Source organism: Notolepis coatsorum, assembly GCF_963971535.1.
Source record: "Notolepis coatsorum genome assembly, contig: SCAFFOLD_753, whole genome shotgun sequence".
Classification (NCBI taxonomy): domain Eukaryota; kingdom Metazoa; phylum Chordata; class Actinopteri; order Aulopiformes; family Paralepididae; genus Notolepis; species Notolepis coatsorum.
The window spans coordinates 221-17,504 of record NW_028174090.1 but is presented as its reverse complement, the minus strand read 5'-3'; the positions used below and the strand labels follow the sequence as shown (position 1 = coordinate 17,504).

General features: G+C 44.1%; 1 long non-coding RNA gene across 1 annotated transcript; it reads right to left on the bottom strand.

Annotated features, from left to right (window-relative positions):
- Positions 1–374: 374 nt before the first annotated feature.
- LOC311247635 lies at positions 375–1,396 on the bottom strand. Its single transcript, XR_014620860.1, has 4 exons — positions 1,278–1,396; positions 1,044–1,162; positions 712–924; positions 375–606 (listed from the first exon to the last, which is right to left on the bottom strand). It is a non-coding gene; the product is annotated as an uncharacterized lncRNA (long non-coding RNA).
- Between the last annotated feature and the right edge of the window lie 15,888 nt (positions 1,397–17,284).

Below are 17,284 nucleotides of genomic sequence, written 5' to 3'. Positions count from 1 at the left end.
CAGTAAATACACAACACACAGTGACCACACCCACCTAAAGTGCTGGTACTGCTTGATCTGTGGCAGTGGCTTGAAGTAAGGCCCCAGATGTTCCTGCCAGTTGTAGGACTGCACGATTACAGTGCCATCTTCCTTTCCCACTAGCTGTGGTATGTTGATTCCAGCCACTGAGCTGTCCCTTACGACTGCTGCAATCTCATCAAGAGTGTTCACCTTGGTCTTTCTGAAACGCTGCTTGAGAAGCCCAAAGAAACTGTCCGGGGAAAACTTTGTGTGGCCTACAATCAGCAGGTGGAGATTGACACGATGGTGAAGACCATGTAGCGCTCGCCACGCTAAGTACCACAACATGTACTTGTTCTTGTTTTGGCCACTGCAGTTGTCACAGTGAAGGTCAACATCTGTCTCCCCAAGACCATGGTCTTTGAAGAAGTGGTGCAGGTAGCTTATGACGGCGTTGCTACCTTTGCTGGACTCCATCCCCTCATCCACCAAATAGTTGACTTGCCGTGGAATCGCCTCACAGCAAACACCGAATATGCTGCACTTGCGTGGAGCCAAGAAGTACATGGGCCCTGGTTGAAGGGGGTCTGATGGGTAGTGCACCTGCAATAAATGAATAAGGATTTTAGAAAGAAAAAAAAGGGAGCAATGCAGTAGTTATAACAATTATAACATGATGTTGTGAAAGAGGGCTTGGTATGTAGTCACCTTTTGAGCGTAGTCGAAACTGTAATGCATTGTCAAGGGCTTGCTTGCCGGTGGCACATGACCACCCAGAGAAAGACCATCACCGATCTCCTTGGCGGCTTTAAGCATGCCCTTGTAGGCAGCCCGCTCTGAGGTTACATGCGCCAGATGTTGTTCCTGCTGCTTCAGCTTTGCAGACTTCTCAGCCTCTGGCAGATTGGCACTTTTGAAAATCTGAAAAAAAAAAGTTAAGTAAATGATGATTAATATTAATAATAATAAACTGTATTTGTATAACACTTTTCATACAGAAGTTGCAGTTCAAAGTTCATAACACTGTGATGTTCACTAACCAGATAATTGTTCTTCTGACACACCCAGCAAAGATCAGACATTGGTTTGATTGCTCTGATATGACTCAGTAATTGCCTCCAGAGGGACTTAAATGTGGACAGGCCCACTGCTCGCTGGTCTGAAAGATTAATAAGAACACATGTTAGCACAATGTCATTCATTTTCAAGCTTTGTTTTTATTTGACAAAGACCTATTTGACCTATTTCTTTGACAAAGATTTGCTTACACCTACCAACTGGCATTGCCTTGGTATATAAACGCCACACAGATGCCTTCGTGACGCAAGATGGTAACAGCTGACCGGTAAAGTTCTTTTGGTGTGCCTGGCGTCCAGGGAGGTGAACAGCATGATCTTCTGCATAATTCAACACAAATTGAACTACTTTTTCGATATCTTCATATTTTATGCAATGCTTGTTGTTGTGTGGTGATCGCTTTTTTGTGCGAAGACACATGCCATTTTCTGACATGTGTTTGCTTATTGCAATCAAGCGATCCTTACCTATTCTTGGGAGAGAAGAGGGGGGGGGGGGGGGAGACAGAGAGAGAGATAGTTAGATCATCATCATCACAAGTACCGGTACCTGTCTGTACCACACCCAGTCTACATGATTGTGGAGACAGAGACAGAGAAGTTAGATCATCATCATCATCAATCATCATCATCACAAGTACCGGTACCTGTCTGTACCACACCCAGTCTACATGATTGTGGAGACAGAGAGAGATAGTTAGATCATCATCATCAATCATCATCATCATCACAAGTACCGGTACCTGTCTGTACCACACCCAGTCTACATGATTGTGGAGACAGAGAGAGATAGTTAGATCATCATCATCAATCATCATCATCATCACAAGTACCGGTACCTGTCAAGTACCGGTACTTTATACTATACTATGCTACTATACTCTACTATAATGTACTATAATTAGTTTTAATAAAATGGGGGACCCTGATAATAAACAAGACTAATCAAGTTTCAAGATTTTATTATCATTTAAAAAAAAATAGGCATGATGTACTATATTAGTTTTAAATAGACAATAATAATAACTTACCCGTGGATGAAGAGGAAAGCTTCACGGCAGATTTGTATCGCCCCGAAGAAATAGTTTGTGTAAGCACGTTGTCTTTTTTTGGAAAACGATTTATTTCCGATAGTCCATTCTGACTTTCGACCAAAAGCCTGGAGCTGCGCCATAATAATCAAGTCTTTATGATCCTCTTCGAGAGCCGCTATCTCAAAACGCCTTGTGTAAACTTCATCACGGTCCAATTTTGTGATACATGACCGCCGATTAAGAATGTCATTTTCTTTATCAACCTGGACGCATTTACAAGTAAATCGCAAAAGTCTTTCCATTTGGCGTTCGTGGTTCTCGTCAGATTCAACTTCCACAACGCACATTACGTGTTCTACCTTGTCTCCAAATCCGTTAGGTGTGTTGTCACCATCATCAGATTCTGGCTCTGCCTCGTCTTCAAATCCGTTAGTTTTGTCACCATCACCACCATCACCATCATTTTCTGGCTCTGCCTCGTCTTCAATAGTGTTGTCACCATCATCATCATCTGCCTCTAACTCGTCACAACTGTCTTCTTCTTCTGAACCAGAATCTGAGTTTCTTTTTGGATTTTTCTTCTGCGGAAAGAAATCCGTGATGAATGTTCCTAAAGCGCGTTCGTCTTCAACACAGTGTGCTCCGAAGTGAGCAAACCGGTTTAATGCCTCGGCAAGTGCCCTCGCTGTGGGTTGCTGACTGGGTTCCATGGTGACTGGCAAACATGCACTGCCCTGCTCTCTGTTTAATACTCACCGATCAATGGCATCAACTTAATGACGTCACCGCCTGACCAATAAGCATTTAGATGTAAATACATGTAGTGTGGTATGAAAGACACAACAACTAGGTTAACCTTCTGTAGTGTGGTAGTGAAAGGTTAACCTTCTGTAGTGTGGTAGTGACGGATAAAAAAACGGATAAATAGTTTTTTTCACCATATTTCTAATATTTATTTTGGCTAAATACCAATTATAAATATCTCGACGAATTACCTCTGAATATGAATCAAAAAAAAATATTAAAGATTCGCTCACTAGTTCTACCAGAAACGGAGTTGAGGCGAAGCATTACTAAGCTTCTGTAGTGTGGCAGTGAAAGGGTTAACGCGCCCTCATCGCGCCGCAGCGCAGTTTACATCAGGGCCCCCACAATAATGAAAAAGCCGATGAAAAAGCCATTTTTTATCACTCCGTTTCCGTATTAAATTAATTTACTTTTAGCCATTAGGTTGGAAAAAATGCACCCTACCGAAATTCGTTCGCTCATAAAATTCGAACTGTGTTTTAATGGTTTTTAATTAAGTTAAAACACACGTTTTATAAAGGCCGTAAAGGCCTCTTTTTTTTAATCTTTTTTTTAGACACTGCGTTACGTTGCTTATAAATCATCTGAACTTATAACATTAAGATAGTGTATTAATAGTGTGTTATTCTAAAGCTAATGACGTCTGTGTGTTAACACCTATTAAGTACAGTACTTAACCCCTGTGGACAGGCCCCACAGCCCGCGCGTGTAGTTTTTTCTCCTCACTTGGAAGAAAATTTGTGGAACTATTATAACAATAATTACCTCATTTACAAGTTGTATTTAAGTTTGCAACTAAGGGCAAATAAGGGAACACATCAATGACAATTCAAATATGTAAAAAAAATCAAGATATCGATTTTTAGGATTTTCTAAACAGCAAGACATTTTCTTCATTTCAGAGCACCTCCCCCTTTGCGGATCAAATCGGGTTTGGTCACGGCGAGTCACATATTCTCCGCTGTAGATTTGCTTAACGGAGCGCCCGGATTGTGTTTCATTCAAGCATAAAATTTAAGTGTCTATGCGTGGATTGTGGTTTTTGTGTGATATTGTAACTGGGATTAAAATGTCTGATGAGATGCGCTGTTTGACGGATTTGAGAAATTGAATGAGCCGTTGACGTCACATTAATGCATTTGAGAATAAAGAGATAAAACTTCATTCAAAAGAAAATTTTCTAAACACGGGTCTCTCGTCCATTAATGGATAAACAATGAATATATCCCGTCTGGCACAGTGGCGCAGCGGCTAGTGCTGAATCCTGGCAACCGGGCGACCGGTGTTCGAAACCCCGCGTTTCCAATATTATTTTTTTTGGAATATAATATTAATGATTATACGCAAAAGTAGCCTAGTTTTAAGTTAAAATATTATAAATCTACATGCATTGAGGATGTCATTCTTTATATAGCTCTCAACGTGCACCAAATTGAATTATTCCTACATTGCAAAAAGAAGGAAAAGACTAGGAGAAGTGGGATTCGAACCCGGGCCGTCTGCGTGAAAGTCAAAACCACAAACCTTCACACCACAGTGCAGATAAGTAAAAGATCCACCATACATCAATCAATGGGTAAGAGAGCCGTATCCTTATTCTGTTGAACTAATTATTTTCGCTAGCAAGATCTCATTTGATTATTCAATCCATAAACCTACTGCCAGCAGGCAAGTTTAAAGAAATATAATCTGATTGATTGGGGTAATGAGGGACTTAAAATTAGCCTATAGATTATGCATTTAACTTGTCGGCGAGGCTATTGAGCCGTACTGCAATCTGTTAATAAAGTTTTAAATCAATTAATCAATCAATGCCGTTAGAAAATCAGGATCTCTGCTATCGATACGTGCTGGCTTTTCAACTGAAGCGGCCGCGCGCACTTATCCTGGGTCTCAAGTCTGGTTCGAGTTAACGAGACTGAATCCACCTTCGAGGAACAGGAAAATCCCGGCTTCAAACATCGGGTTAATTGAATCTGGATAATGGGACTCTTGATCGACTTAGTTGAACCAGGTACGGGGAATAGGGCCCTGATGTAAACAAGACCAAAGTCTTTCTCTGGTCTGCATCCCCTTAACAATTGTGTGTATTGAGCCGTACTGTATTGTACCCATTCTGCAATCTGTTAATAAAATGTTCATTCAATCAATCACCGCGCAGTGAATTGTAAGTAAGGGTGCAATTAGCACCGTGCAATCCATTCTTTGTGGATCTAGCCCGCAGACGGGTATTGTTTGCTTTTCAGGTGCTTTTCACCCCCTCGCCCTCACAACAAAAGCTCACGAGTGCGTGAGAAAGACAAAGGGCCGAGCGATTCTTCCCCCGGACAAGAAGCACGGAGTTACATTCTTTCTCCTTTCATCCTGTGGCCCACAGGCCTCCTCCCTTCATCACCGCCGCCACGTTCGTGAAAGAACCGGCTTCCTGCAACACAATTACTGCACGAGCGCCTCGTCATTATGTGTGTTTTCTGTGTGCGTGAAGACTGAGGGTCGTGTGTTCGGGGCTCTGAGGCTACACGCTGCTGCAGGGAGGGAGACGGGTGGGTGAGGGGAGAGGAGACGGGGGGGAGACGGGTGGGTGGGGTGAGGGGGAGAGGAGACGGGGGGGAGACGGGTGGGTAGGGGAGAGGAGAGGGGGAGAGGAACGGGGGGAGGAAAGAGGAGAGGGGGAGAGGAAGAGGGAGAGGGGAGAGGAACGGGAGGGGGAAGGGAGAGGAGGATGGGAGGGGGAGGGACGAGGAGGATGGGGAGGGGGGAGGAAGAGGAGATGGGAGGGGGAGGGGGAGAGAAGATGGGAGGGGGAGGGGAGAGGAGATGGGTGGGGGAGGGGAGAGAAGATGGGAGGGGGAGGGGAAGAGGAGATGGGTGGGGAGGGGGAGAGGAACAGGGGGAGGAGACGGGTGTGAGAGAGGGGAGAGGAACAGGGGGTGGGGCGGGAGGGGGAGGAGAGAGGAACGGGGGGGGGGGGGGGCGGGAGGGGGGAGGCGAAGAGGAACGGGGGGAGGAGACGGGAGGGGGAGGGAAGATGAACGGGGGAGGGAGGGAAGAGGAACGGGGGGAGGAGACGGGGAGGGGGAGGGAAGATGAACGGGGGGAGGAGACGGGAGGGGGAGGGGAGATGAACGGGGGGAGGAGACGGGAGGGGGAGGGAAGAGGAACGGGGGCAGGAGACGGGAGGGGGAGGGAAGATGAACGGGGGGAGGAGACGGGGTGGGGGAGGGAAGAGGAACGGGAGAGGAGACGGGAGGGGGAGGGGAGATGAACGGGGGGGAGGAGACGGGAGGGGGAGGGGAGAGGAACGGGGGGGGGAGACGGGAGGGGGGGAGGGGAGATGAACGGGGGGGAGGAGACGGCGAGGGGGAGGGGAGAGGAAGAGCCAACAGGGAGGTGTAGTGTGACGTCACTTTGGACCGCCCGCGAGGGTCCACCCGTAGAGGGATTCATCATTGGGAAAATGGATTATCGGCTATTGTAACAATTCTGCCTCATGAACATTGGAAAGCTTTCCATTTCTGCACAAAACGAGTTCCCTTCTATCACTAACATTATTGTTTAAGCATCTTTGGTTGAAATAAAATTAGGCGTTTTTTTTTTTTTACGATTAATAGCGAATATTTTCATGTTGAGCTAATAGATTGTGGATGAATACGCTCACAGAAAGGTACACCATGCAAATGTTGATGCTTTATTTGTTTTAAAAAACGAGACGATTTAGAAACGGGGCAATGCGGGGAAATACGTTGCAATTTTAAGCGAGGTGGACCGGCCGGAATCAGCGATGACGTAAACCACTACACCTCCCTATTGGACGGGGAGGGTGAGGGAGGAGGGGAGGGGGGGATGAGACGGGGAGGAAGGACTGATGCAACGCTAGTGGAGAGTTGCCGCCGGCCGGCCTGTAAAAAGGAGAGGTGTTGCACCATCGCGTCCGAAGGTCAGACAGAGAAGGCAGCCATGGTGTGTTTTTAAAAGTAAGCTAAAAAAAAAACGTATAATTTCACCTTGGCCTTTTAGTATGGATAACATTTAAAGCCATGATTATTGTACTGTAAATGAGAGCTATTTTACTGCATTGCTTTAATCCTGTCTATTGTGTACTTATTTTGTGCCTCTCCTTATGTCTGCACTAAAAAATCGTGCGACTCGGGCTTCATCACCGGCTTTGCGGCTGCGTTGCGGGTCCACGGACCCTCCATGCTGCGATAAGGCTTTCGCCAGCGGGGAGAGTATGCTGCCGCGAGCGGCATCGCTGAGCTCGCCATGGTGTCCGCTGGACGAAGCCAGAGACGGTCTTATTATGAGGCTTATGCCGAGAAGCAGTACAACACAACAGTGAACACATAGTTGCAATGCATCTGTCAGTCGTACTTAACTATGTTACTGTTGTGTTACTGCTTCGCGGCATAAGCCCCATAATACTCTCCCCGCTGTTGAAAGCCGGAGCACGGAGGGGCGTTGATGAGCGCAGCGATGCCGTTCGCGGCGCCTACTCTCACGGCTGGCGAAAGCCTTATCGCAGCACGGCGGAGGGGCTTGTTGCGGCTCATGCGCATGCGCACGCTCGGCCAATCAGAGCGCAAAACGGCAACGAGGAACTGGAACAGCGTCTGTAGAAGGCATACACGCGACCACTGTACCAAGAGGTGAATTCACTTCTAAGTACTGGGTCTGGATGCCTCTGGGGAGTGAGTTTACTTGCAGTACCGCTTAACGTCCACAGTCACTTCACTATACAAGTCCCTCGTGACTGTGGATAGACATGCGGTACCTCCGTTACACTTCTATAGAAAGTAGGTAAAAAAATAAATAGGGGAGAATTTATTTTTTTAACCTACTTTCTATAGAAGCAGCTGGGAGGTGCGCTGTTTTAAGTGAGCATGGATTATTGAATTGATTGATTGATTGATTGCACATTTTATTACTGTCTGCCTTGTTTCCAACTGGTTAAGCTTGGCGACTCTTTCGAAGTCGCCCTCTTTCGAAGTTGGTTATGCTTAGAGTTTGGAATCAGGGCTGGTGGTCTATCGCCCTGCTCTAAAGACAAACTCTAACCTTAACCAACTTCGAAAGAGGGAGGCGGACAGTAATACAATTTGCAATCAATCAATCAATCAATTCAATAATCCACGCTCACTTAAAACAGCGCACCTCCCTGCTGCTTCTATAGAAAGTAGGTAAAAAAAAATATATATTGCAATTAATCAATCAATCAATCAATTTGCGCGATTTTTATTTTGTTCCACAATGACTCATGACCCACTAATTACATAATCCAACATTGTGTAAGAAACTAACACATTCGCTGTGACAGAATAGTTTTTCATTTTGTCGTTATGAGTTATGACGCTGTCAACATATACATTCGTAATGTTTATTGCCCGCCATCTTGCTTTCACTTCTAAAAACTCGCACGGCGGAGTGATAGTAATTCAGTTGTGGGCGGATCCTGGGACCAAGAGCGGGGGTAATAACAAATACCCACGTGTAACTTGACTGTTTCAGCCAATCAGAATCGAGAAATTTGCATGCCATTGTATAATAGTCGAATAGTCGACTAATCGATCGAAAGGAGCCGTAGTCGACTGCCAACCTCTTAGTCGAATGCACAAAAAAAAAAAGATTAGATATTCTTTTATATAAATCATTCTTTCCAAAAGCAAAGAGGCGTAGAGGCGTGGCTAACGCTAATGGCGCACATACTAGCGAGGCTAACTGCCTAAGAAAACGGGCACAGAGGCACTGAAAGAGTATTTCACACACTAGACATAATCAAGATGTATCCATCAGTGGACCAATTGCATGCTTTAGCAGAGGACAAGAAGCCTTCAGTCGACTCCTTCAGACATAAGCACCCCCACACAGCCCAGATGGAATGATCCGCCCAAAAGATTAAAAAGTTAAATTAATTTGTTTATTTGGATGGGACAATGCAAAATGTATGAACACGGTGGAGTATAAAAATTGCCGCATTTAGCACGAGGCTAATTTCCATCCGTTGTCCCCAAACATAAAAACAGGACTCATAGAAACAGTAAGACATGTACAAATACAAAAATAAAATATATATATATTATTTTTGTTGGCATTCGGGGGGGTAGTCGCCTACCAGTCGACTATTGGCAAATTGCGGCCAATCAAAGTCGACTATACAAATCCTCAGTCGGGGACAGGCCTACACTGCACACATCGCACGGTGGGAGGGGGGGGGGGGGGGTGAGACCCCCGCCACGCTCTGCGTCCCGCCCCCCCCCCCCCCCCTCGGAGCCAGTGGAACCACGAGCACAGACATATGCAAACCAAAACCGCGACCAATGCAATGGATTGGATTAATACGGTGTGTAGATGTTATCGGCATGTGGTCGTATATATATATATATATATATATCTCTGGTACCGCGGTGGGGGTTGTCGTCGCCGTTAATCCTAAGTGCGGGTGTTACTACCACAGGCGTGTCAGCGCTGGAGAGAGAGAGAGAGAGGGGCGAACGAAGATCTCCCCTCGGGGGGGGGGGGGGGGGGGGGGCGAACGAGAGAGATTCAAGAGAGTAAAAGAGACTCTGCCGCTGGGGGGAGCGGTGGTGTGTTGACGGCGCGACGATGATCCGTTTTTTCATCGAGCGCTGAGGAGCTGAGGACCGGCTGCACGAGTGGTGCTCCTCCAACGACTTGGTTATTTATTTAATAATAATAATAATAATAATAATAATAATAATAATAATTCATTTATTTTGTGTAGCGCTTTTCAATGACCCAAAGTCGCTGACAATAGGCAAAGAACAAAGGAACATAGAACCTAGACATAGAGTCAGTGGGGGAGACAGTCGGGAAGTGAGTAAGGGAAACCGAGGGGGGTGGGGTGGGGGGGCAGGAGAGGAGAGAAGGTACAGTAGGGCAGGGGTAAAGGGGGTGGTAGGTTGGTGGAGGGTGGTTATTTGATTTGTTCCTCTGTAGTGTGATAGATAGTAAAGGGTTAACCTGCTGTAGTGTGGCAGTGAAAGGACTAACCCTTTGTCGTGTGGCAGTGAAATGGTTAACCCTCTGTATTGTCGCAGTGAAAGGGCTAACCCTTTGTCGTGTGCAGTGAAATGGTTAACCCTCTGTATTGTCGCAGTGAAAGGGTTAACCGTCCATTTGGTAGTGCGGTAGGGGTTAAATGTTCTTACATGGCACAATTGCATACGACTCAATGCAGAACATGGAATTGTTACGTTATAATTTAGGAGAAGTGGAAATACAATGAATAGAATAGACAGTTTAAAAGGTATAATGTAGCTAATATAACACAATGACAACAATAATAATGGTTGTAAACAGACCCTCACCTGCACCTTGGATCACACCGCCTACTTGCTCGGATGCGTATATTCAGAGTTAATTATATTGTTTACAGTACTGCCTATTTTTTTTACTTTCTACTGTACTATAATTGTATCGCCTGTATTTATGTCTCTCTACTATTACCCTGCCCATACCTGTACCCCCCCCCCCCCCCCCACATGCATTATAATGAATAGAATGGACAATATAGAGCAGACCTGGGCATTGTACGGCCATCCGGCCCGCGGATGATTCTGACCGGCCCGCGAAAGATTACATGATAATTATTATTATTATTATTATTATTTTTTACTTATTTTTTTCATGTCAACGTTCACACGCACAATATACGCTTAGGAGACATGCTCAGAAGATGTTGGTTCTCTTTGGATCCACCTACATATGTGAACAGCCATTCTCAGTCATGACGTTTACCAAGTCCAGGTACAGATCCTCTCTCACTGATGAACATCTGGCAGCTGTGCTTCGCATCTCCACCTCAGACATGCAACCTGACTTGATGGACTTGTTAAAGCTCAACAGAGACTGGATTTCTCACACTGAATGAAAAAAAGAATAACTGAAGAACACTAAAATGTGGAAATATAACAAGTGAAATGGGACACTTGATATTTTTTTTCTTTTTTTTGCACAGTTCTGAAAACATTAAATGTTTAATATAGGCATGTAAAGTAAAAAAGACTACAAAACTGGGACACTTTTCTTTACACAGTTCAGTGACATGTCTTGTTTATTTTTGCTATAAGATGATGTGATGTCTTTAGAAAGCTAAGAAAATCATTGTTTCAATAGTATATGAAACTCAAAATGCCCTTTGTTATTAATGTTTCACATTTTGTTTATCATTTTGGAAATAAATTCTATTTGAATAAATGATATTTTTGAAAGCTAACCTCACCTTTTAATTGCCAAATAATAACATACACTCTTACCAGGGGTCAAAACAATGCCATTTACTGCTTTACCCGGCCCCCCAACATATTTTCATTTGCTCATTCGGCCCCCTGGGAAAAATAATTGTCCACCCCTGATATAGAGTGTCTGTCAGTGTACAAGTGTATTTTGTTGTCCTGTGTTTTGTCTTGTTTTGTTATGTATTGTATTTTGTACATTGACCCCCTCGAAAACAAGATAGCATATCTCAAGGGTTTATCCTTCAAATACATTTCAAATATACATATTTCTGTTTAAAAGTTATGTGTTGACCCTTTTTTTTTTGTATGGAATAAAATGGCGTCAAGCGTCGTCCTAATATCCGCTGGCAGTGGCTTCCAGAGCGGTTGGCAGCGGCCGCGCTGAACGCCCCCCGCTCCAGATCCTCCCTCCTGACCGATCTGAGGCCAGCAGACGTTAGAGAGGCCTCCTCCCTTCCAGGCACGCGTTCAGAGAGAAAGCCCTTCAATTAAAACAGTCAGCCGTTTGAATACCAGCATTAGCATCTTGTAATCTATTTTAAATTACCTTGGTTGTTGTTGTTACGCTGTTTCTCATTTAGAAATCCATAATTTATCAAAAGAAATGGTTGACATCTTAATGTCACATACACTTTGTGTGGCCACACACGCACGCACGCACACACACGTGCGCACGCACGCACACACGCACACACACACACACACACACACACACACACACAAACAGGGGAGAAGAGTGGAACTGACTACTACACTGAGCCCCCAGCTCATCTCCATATGTCTACACACACACACACACACACACACACACACACACACACATATACACACACACACACCTATGAAATGTGACCAAAAACAACAACAAATTATAGGCAATAAAGAATTTGAATTTGAATATACGGTGCTGCTCATTCCCCATTTGAATATCGTGGAAAAGCTATTTTATTTCAGTAATTCAATTCAAAAAGCGAAACTCTCATAGATTATAGATCCATTAGACACAAAGTGGAAATATTTCAAGCCTTTATTTGTTTTAGTTTTGATGATTATGGCTTACAGCCCAAATTTCAGTATCTGAAAAAGTTTGAATATTACATAAGACCAATACAAATTTAAATACATGTAATATAGAAATGTCGGCCTTCTGAAAAGTATGTTCATGTATGTTCACTCAGTACTTGGTTGGAGCTCCTTTTGCACAAATTACTGCATCAATACAGCGAAATATATAGACTTTTCCACCATATTCTAATTTATTGAGCTGCACCTGTATACTATGAGTAAGAGTAAAAGTAAACAGTATACACAAGGTACCCTACCTATACGGGAGGCTGCAATTAGAAACTGGCCACCGTAAATGTCCAACCCCCCCCCCCCCCCACACCCCCTTCTAATAGACAGTCTCCTCCCCACCGTATGTATATATTCTCTGTTAGAATCTCTGGGTAACAGTACTGTATATTTGCATATCGTATGTCACAAATGTAACAGTACTATATACCTGTATATATAATGTATGTCCCTATGCCATAAATGTCATGTATGTTGTGTGTCATAAATGTCACTATGAATTGAAAATGGGGGACCGTGATGTAAACAAGACAAAAGTCTTTCTCTGGTCTGCATCCCCTTAACAATTGTGTGTATTGAGCCGTACTGTATTGTACCCATTCTGCTAAATGTGAAATAAAGTTTTCATTCATTCATTCATTCATTCATTCATTCATTCATTCATTCATTCATTCATTCATTCATTCATTCATTCATTCAACTGCCATGATATACATCATACGTTGTAGTCCGTGCAGGTTTTGGTGGTTAAAGGTCAACATTTACAACTTTTGACAAGACATACTGTACCCTGTACACCGTAGGTCCGACTGACACACATAACAGCGTGCGCATGTCCAGCAAGCCTCGCTCTACAAACCTCGCTGCTGTGTAAACTGCATAAAGATGATGCCTGCAGCGTTTGGCTTGAGACGCACACGGGCCGCGTCTATTCAAAAGGCAACGGGTTTATGCTTCCGCATTCGCGTTTTGCGCTCTGATTGGCCACTGCTGTTTCTGGTCACACCAATTGTGTGACGGCAAGTTATTTCGCCGGTTAAGCTTAGGCAGTCTTTTTCGAAGTTGGTTAAGGTTAGAGTTTGTCTTAGAGCAGGGCGATAGAACGCCAGCCCTGATTCCAAACTCTAACCTTAACCAACTTCGAAAGAGTCGCCTAAGCTTTACCAGTGATAAACTAGGCGTTAGGTAGTTTGCTGCTGGTCGAGGTGGAAATGGGCACGTCACGCGATTGGGCGCACATGTCACATGACCAGCAACGTTAGTGGCCAATCAGATTCGCAAAACGCATAAACCCGGTTGCCTTTCGAATAGACGCACACAGGCCATGTTCACACTGGAAGCTGTGTTGCTCAATTCTGATTTATTGCTCAGATCCCCCATTTTTTTGGCTTGGCTGTTCAGATTATTATTTAAAAAAAAGATTTGGCCAATATCAGATTCCAGCGTGAACACTGCTCCTGAACTGACCCGCGTGCGCAAGTTACCAATAATGATGATGGATGTAAACATGGAGGACACTGAAGTCACAGTTTATGGTTTAATTTGTCGAATGCAGTGGAAACCAGCTAATTAAAACAAATCATCAGGGGTGTAGAAAGTACACAGAAATGATACTTAACCCTTTGTCGTGTGACAGTGAAAGGGTTAACCTTCCGTGTTGTCGCAGTGAAAGGGTTAACCATTTGGTAGTGCGGATTCATTTAATCCGATTAATCACTTTATTCAAATTGAGGATTTCGTTTGAGGATTTAATTTAATTACATTTTTTATGATTACGTCATAAACTAGGACGACAGACATTCAAAGCTTCATTCGAAAACTTCAATAGAAGCTTCGAATGTAAAAAAAAAAATAAAAAAAAAAAATGCGTTTGGTACAGCAGCCGTAGATACAACGATAAGTTTGCATGTGTGAAAAAGAGAGAGACTAGGAGAGAGAAATGTGATACATGGAGAGTGATGAGCCAGCCTCAAACTCACGACACCCCTAGTGCACAGAGGATGTGCCTTAACACCGCCGATCCTAAGAACACCCCATTCATTGACGTTCAGCTGTCCCTGGCCTCTCTCTCAAGATGATCTGTTGCATGCGGCACGGGTATCTCTAGCAACTATCCTCCGGTTGGCATCACTGTTCTCCTGTCCTTGGTTTCCATGCCAACGCGGCGCTCTGGAGCCCCGTCTCTCAGTGACTGCTGCTCCACCCCCCCCCCCCCCCACCCCCTGCACGGGAGGCTGACACGGAACATAGAACACATTTCTATATCTTTTATTTTGTATTTATTAGTCATCAAATGTACAGTGGAATACTATACACATTGAATGGGACATTTTATATGTTTCCCAGAGGAAGGGGTTGACTCCACAGTCAGTCTGGATGATCAAAAATAATATTTGTTGCAAATGCAATAAATTCAGCTGTCTATAATCCTCCTGCAGAGTCATCCCATCGGTAGCTCTATGCTTAGGTTTGCATCTGTATATAAACAATAGCCTAGTCATTATCAACCGGGTTGAAACGATATTTCAAACGGGAATCTATTAGGGATGTGCGCGTGACTGACCACAATCATTTTCGAATAATCTACTGTTCTTAAGACCGAATATTCCAAAATTCGACCCCCCCCCCTCCCCCCACCAATTCAGTTAAAATGTTCAGTTTCAGTTAAAATCAGTTATTCTTTTTTAATAGAATGGATCATTCAAATCAAAGGGCATTGCGCATAAATAGGCACTTCAGATAATCCTTCAGAACACGTTGATTGGCTCAGATGACCGACAATAAATCAAAATGACACCATGTGCCAACGTAGCCTATAATAATAACAGCATTGCAGACGGGATGGGTTAATCGCAGAGACGAATCGCATCGGCAATCCTACAAGAGACAATGCATGCGTGTGTGTTCCGGTGTGTGTGTGTGCTAACCGTGTGTACTAATCGCTAAAACGTTGAGGATAATTGCATGCCAATTAAAGACCTCTGAACAGGTCCTGCATTATTATAAAAAATTATTATTGCATTGGCCTATCAACCAGGTTTTAATAAACAAACAGAAACAGGAGCAGCATGTGCATCTTTTAGATCAATTAGGCTATGGAAATTAGGCTGCCTCTAAATATAAAAATGTATTAAATAAGAATGGTTTGCTTCGCTATTGCTTCTATATACTGTATATATTTTTCGACTCTTGACGTGAAACATCGAATGTGGAGACTGAGACATGAGTATTTGAAAAAACTCAAACTCATCCCTAGAATGTATGTAGCTGAGTGAATGGGCGGAGTCTTCCTCTTCCAATGCGAGGCCGTGTTTTGTGTGAGCAGTGGAGGGAGACGGCCAAGGTAAGTGCTCTTCACCGGGTTGTTCTCCCAGCGCCAAGCCGGTGAGACGTGGGGACAGCTGCTAGCCTGCTGGGAGACGAGCCCCCCCCCCCCCCCCCCCCCCCCACTCCGTCTGTACATTCATACATACCCACCTCTTTGGCCGCAAAAGATAGTACAACCTAGGGCTGTCCCCGACTAAGGATTTGGACGGTCGACTATGATTGGCAAAAATTTGCCGTTAGTCGACTGTTGGTCGACAAAAAAAAATATATATATAAATAATATTTTTAATTATAATTATAATATTTTTTTTTATCATTCCATTTGGGCTGTGGGGGTGCTTAATGTCTGAAGGAGTCGACGGAAGGCTTCTTGTCCTCTGCAAAAGCATGCAATTGGTCCACTGATGGATACATCTTGATATTTAGTGTGTTCATTAGACGGGTGAAATCCTCTTTCCGTGCCTCTGTGCCTGTTTTCGTAGGCAGTTAGCCTCTGGTATGTGTGCCATTAGCGTTAGCCACGCTTCTAGGCCTCTTTTCTTTTGGAAAGAATGATATTCTTTTTTAATATATATATATATTATAGCCTACTTTTTTTTTCGACTAAGAGGTTGGCTAGTCGACTACGGCTCCTTTCGACCGATTAGTTGACTAATCGACTAATAGGGGTCAGCCCTAGTACAACCACAAATCAGGCTGCTCTAACGTCTGACCGACAACTAGACGCAGCCTGGTCGTGCAGAGGAGGAGGAGGAGGAGGAGGAGGAGGAGGAGGAGGAGGAGGAGGAGGAGGAGGAATCGACGGTCGACAAACCGGCGACGGGAGTCAAATGTATCGTTAGCGAAAATAACAATCGAGGCAAATGAGTGGGTAATTCACACACATGTGATCAGAATAGTATAGCTACTGTTTTTTTGGTTTAACCCATTTCACTGCCACACTACCAAAATGGTTAACCCTTTCACTGCCACACGACAAAGGGTTAGCCCTTTCACTACCACACTACAGACGGTTAACCCTTTCACTACCACACTACAGACGGTTAACCCGTTCACTGCCACACTACCAAAATGGTTAACCCTTTCACTGCCACACGACAAAGGGTTAGCCCTTTCACTACCACACTACAGACGGTTAACCCGTTCACTACCACACTACAGACGGTTAACCCGTTCACTACCACACTACCAAAATGGTTAACCCTTTCACCACCACACTACAGAAGGTTAACCTTTCACTGCGACAATACATACGGTTAACCCTTTCACTGCCACACGACAAATGGTTAGCCCTTTCACTACCACGCTACAGACGGTTAACCCTTTCACTACCACACTACAGACGGTTAACCCTTTCACTACCACACCACAGACAGTTAACCGTGGGCATTGACTGTTTGTTTAAATAGCGCCAAAAAGCAAGGTAGGCCTACTGGAGACACATCTTTACAACATTGAATAACGCTTAAACACAACAGTGTCTTCTTCAGATGTGTTGAAAACGTTAGTGATTTGTTTGCACCCTATTCAATATGTCCCTAAAGATGATGACATGCTCCAGTACCTTCCTTTCCGATGACAATACGCTCCTCATCTGAACAGGTTTAGCATGTGAACTCTCTCAAGGTTGTTTAAATGGCAATTATAACTTGGTTAAGTGAACAGACAGAGAGACAAAGATGGCCCGCATTATATTAATAATGATCCT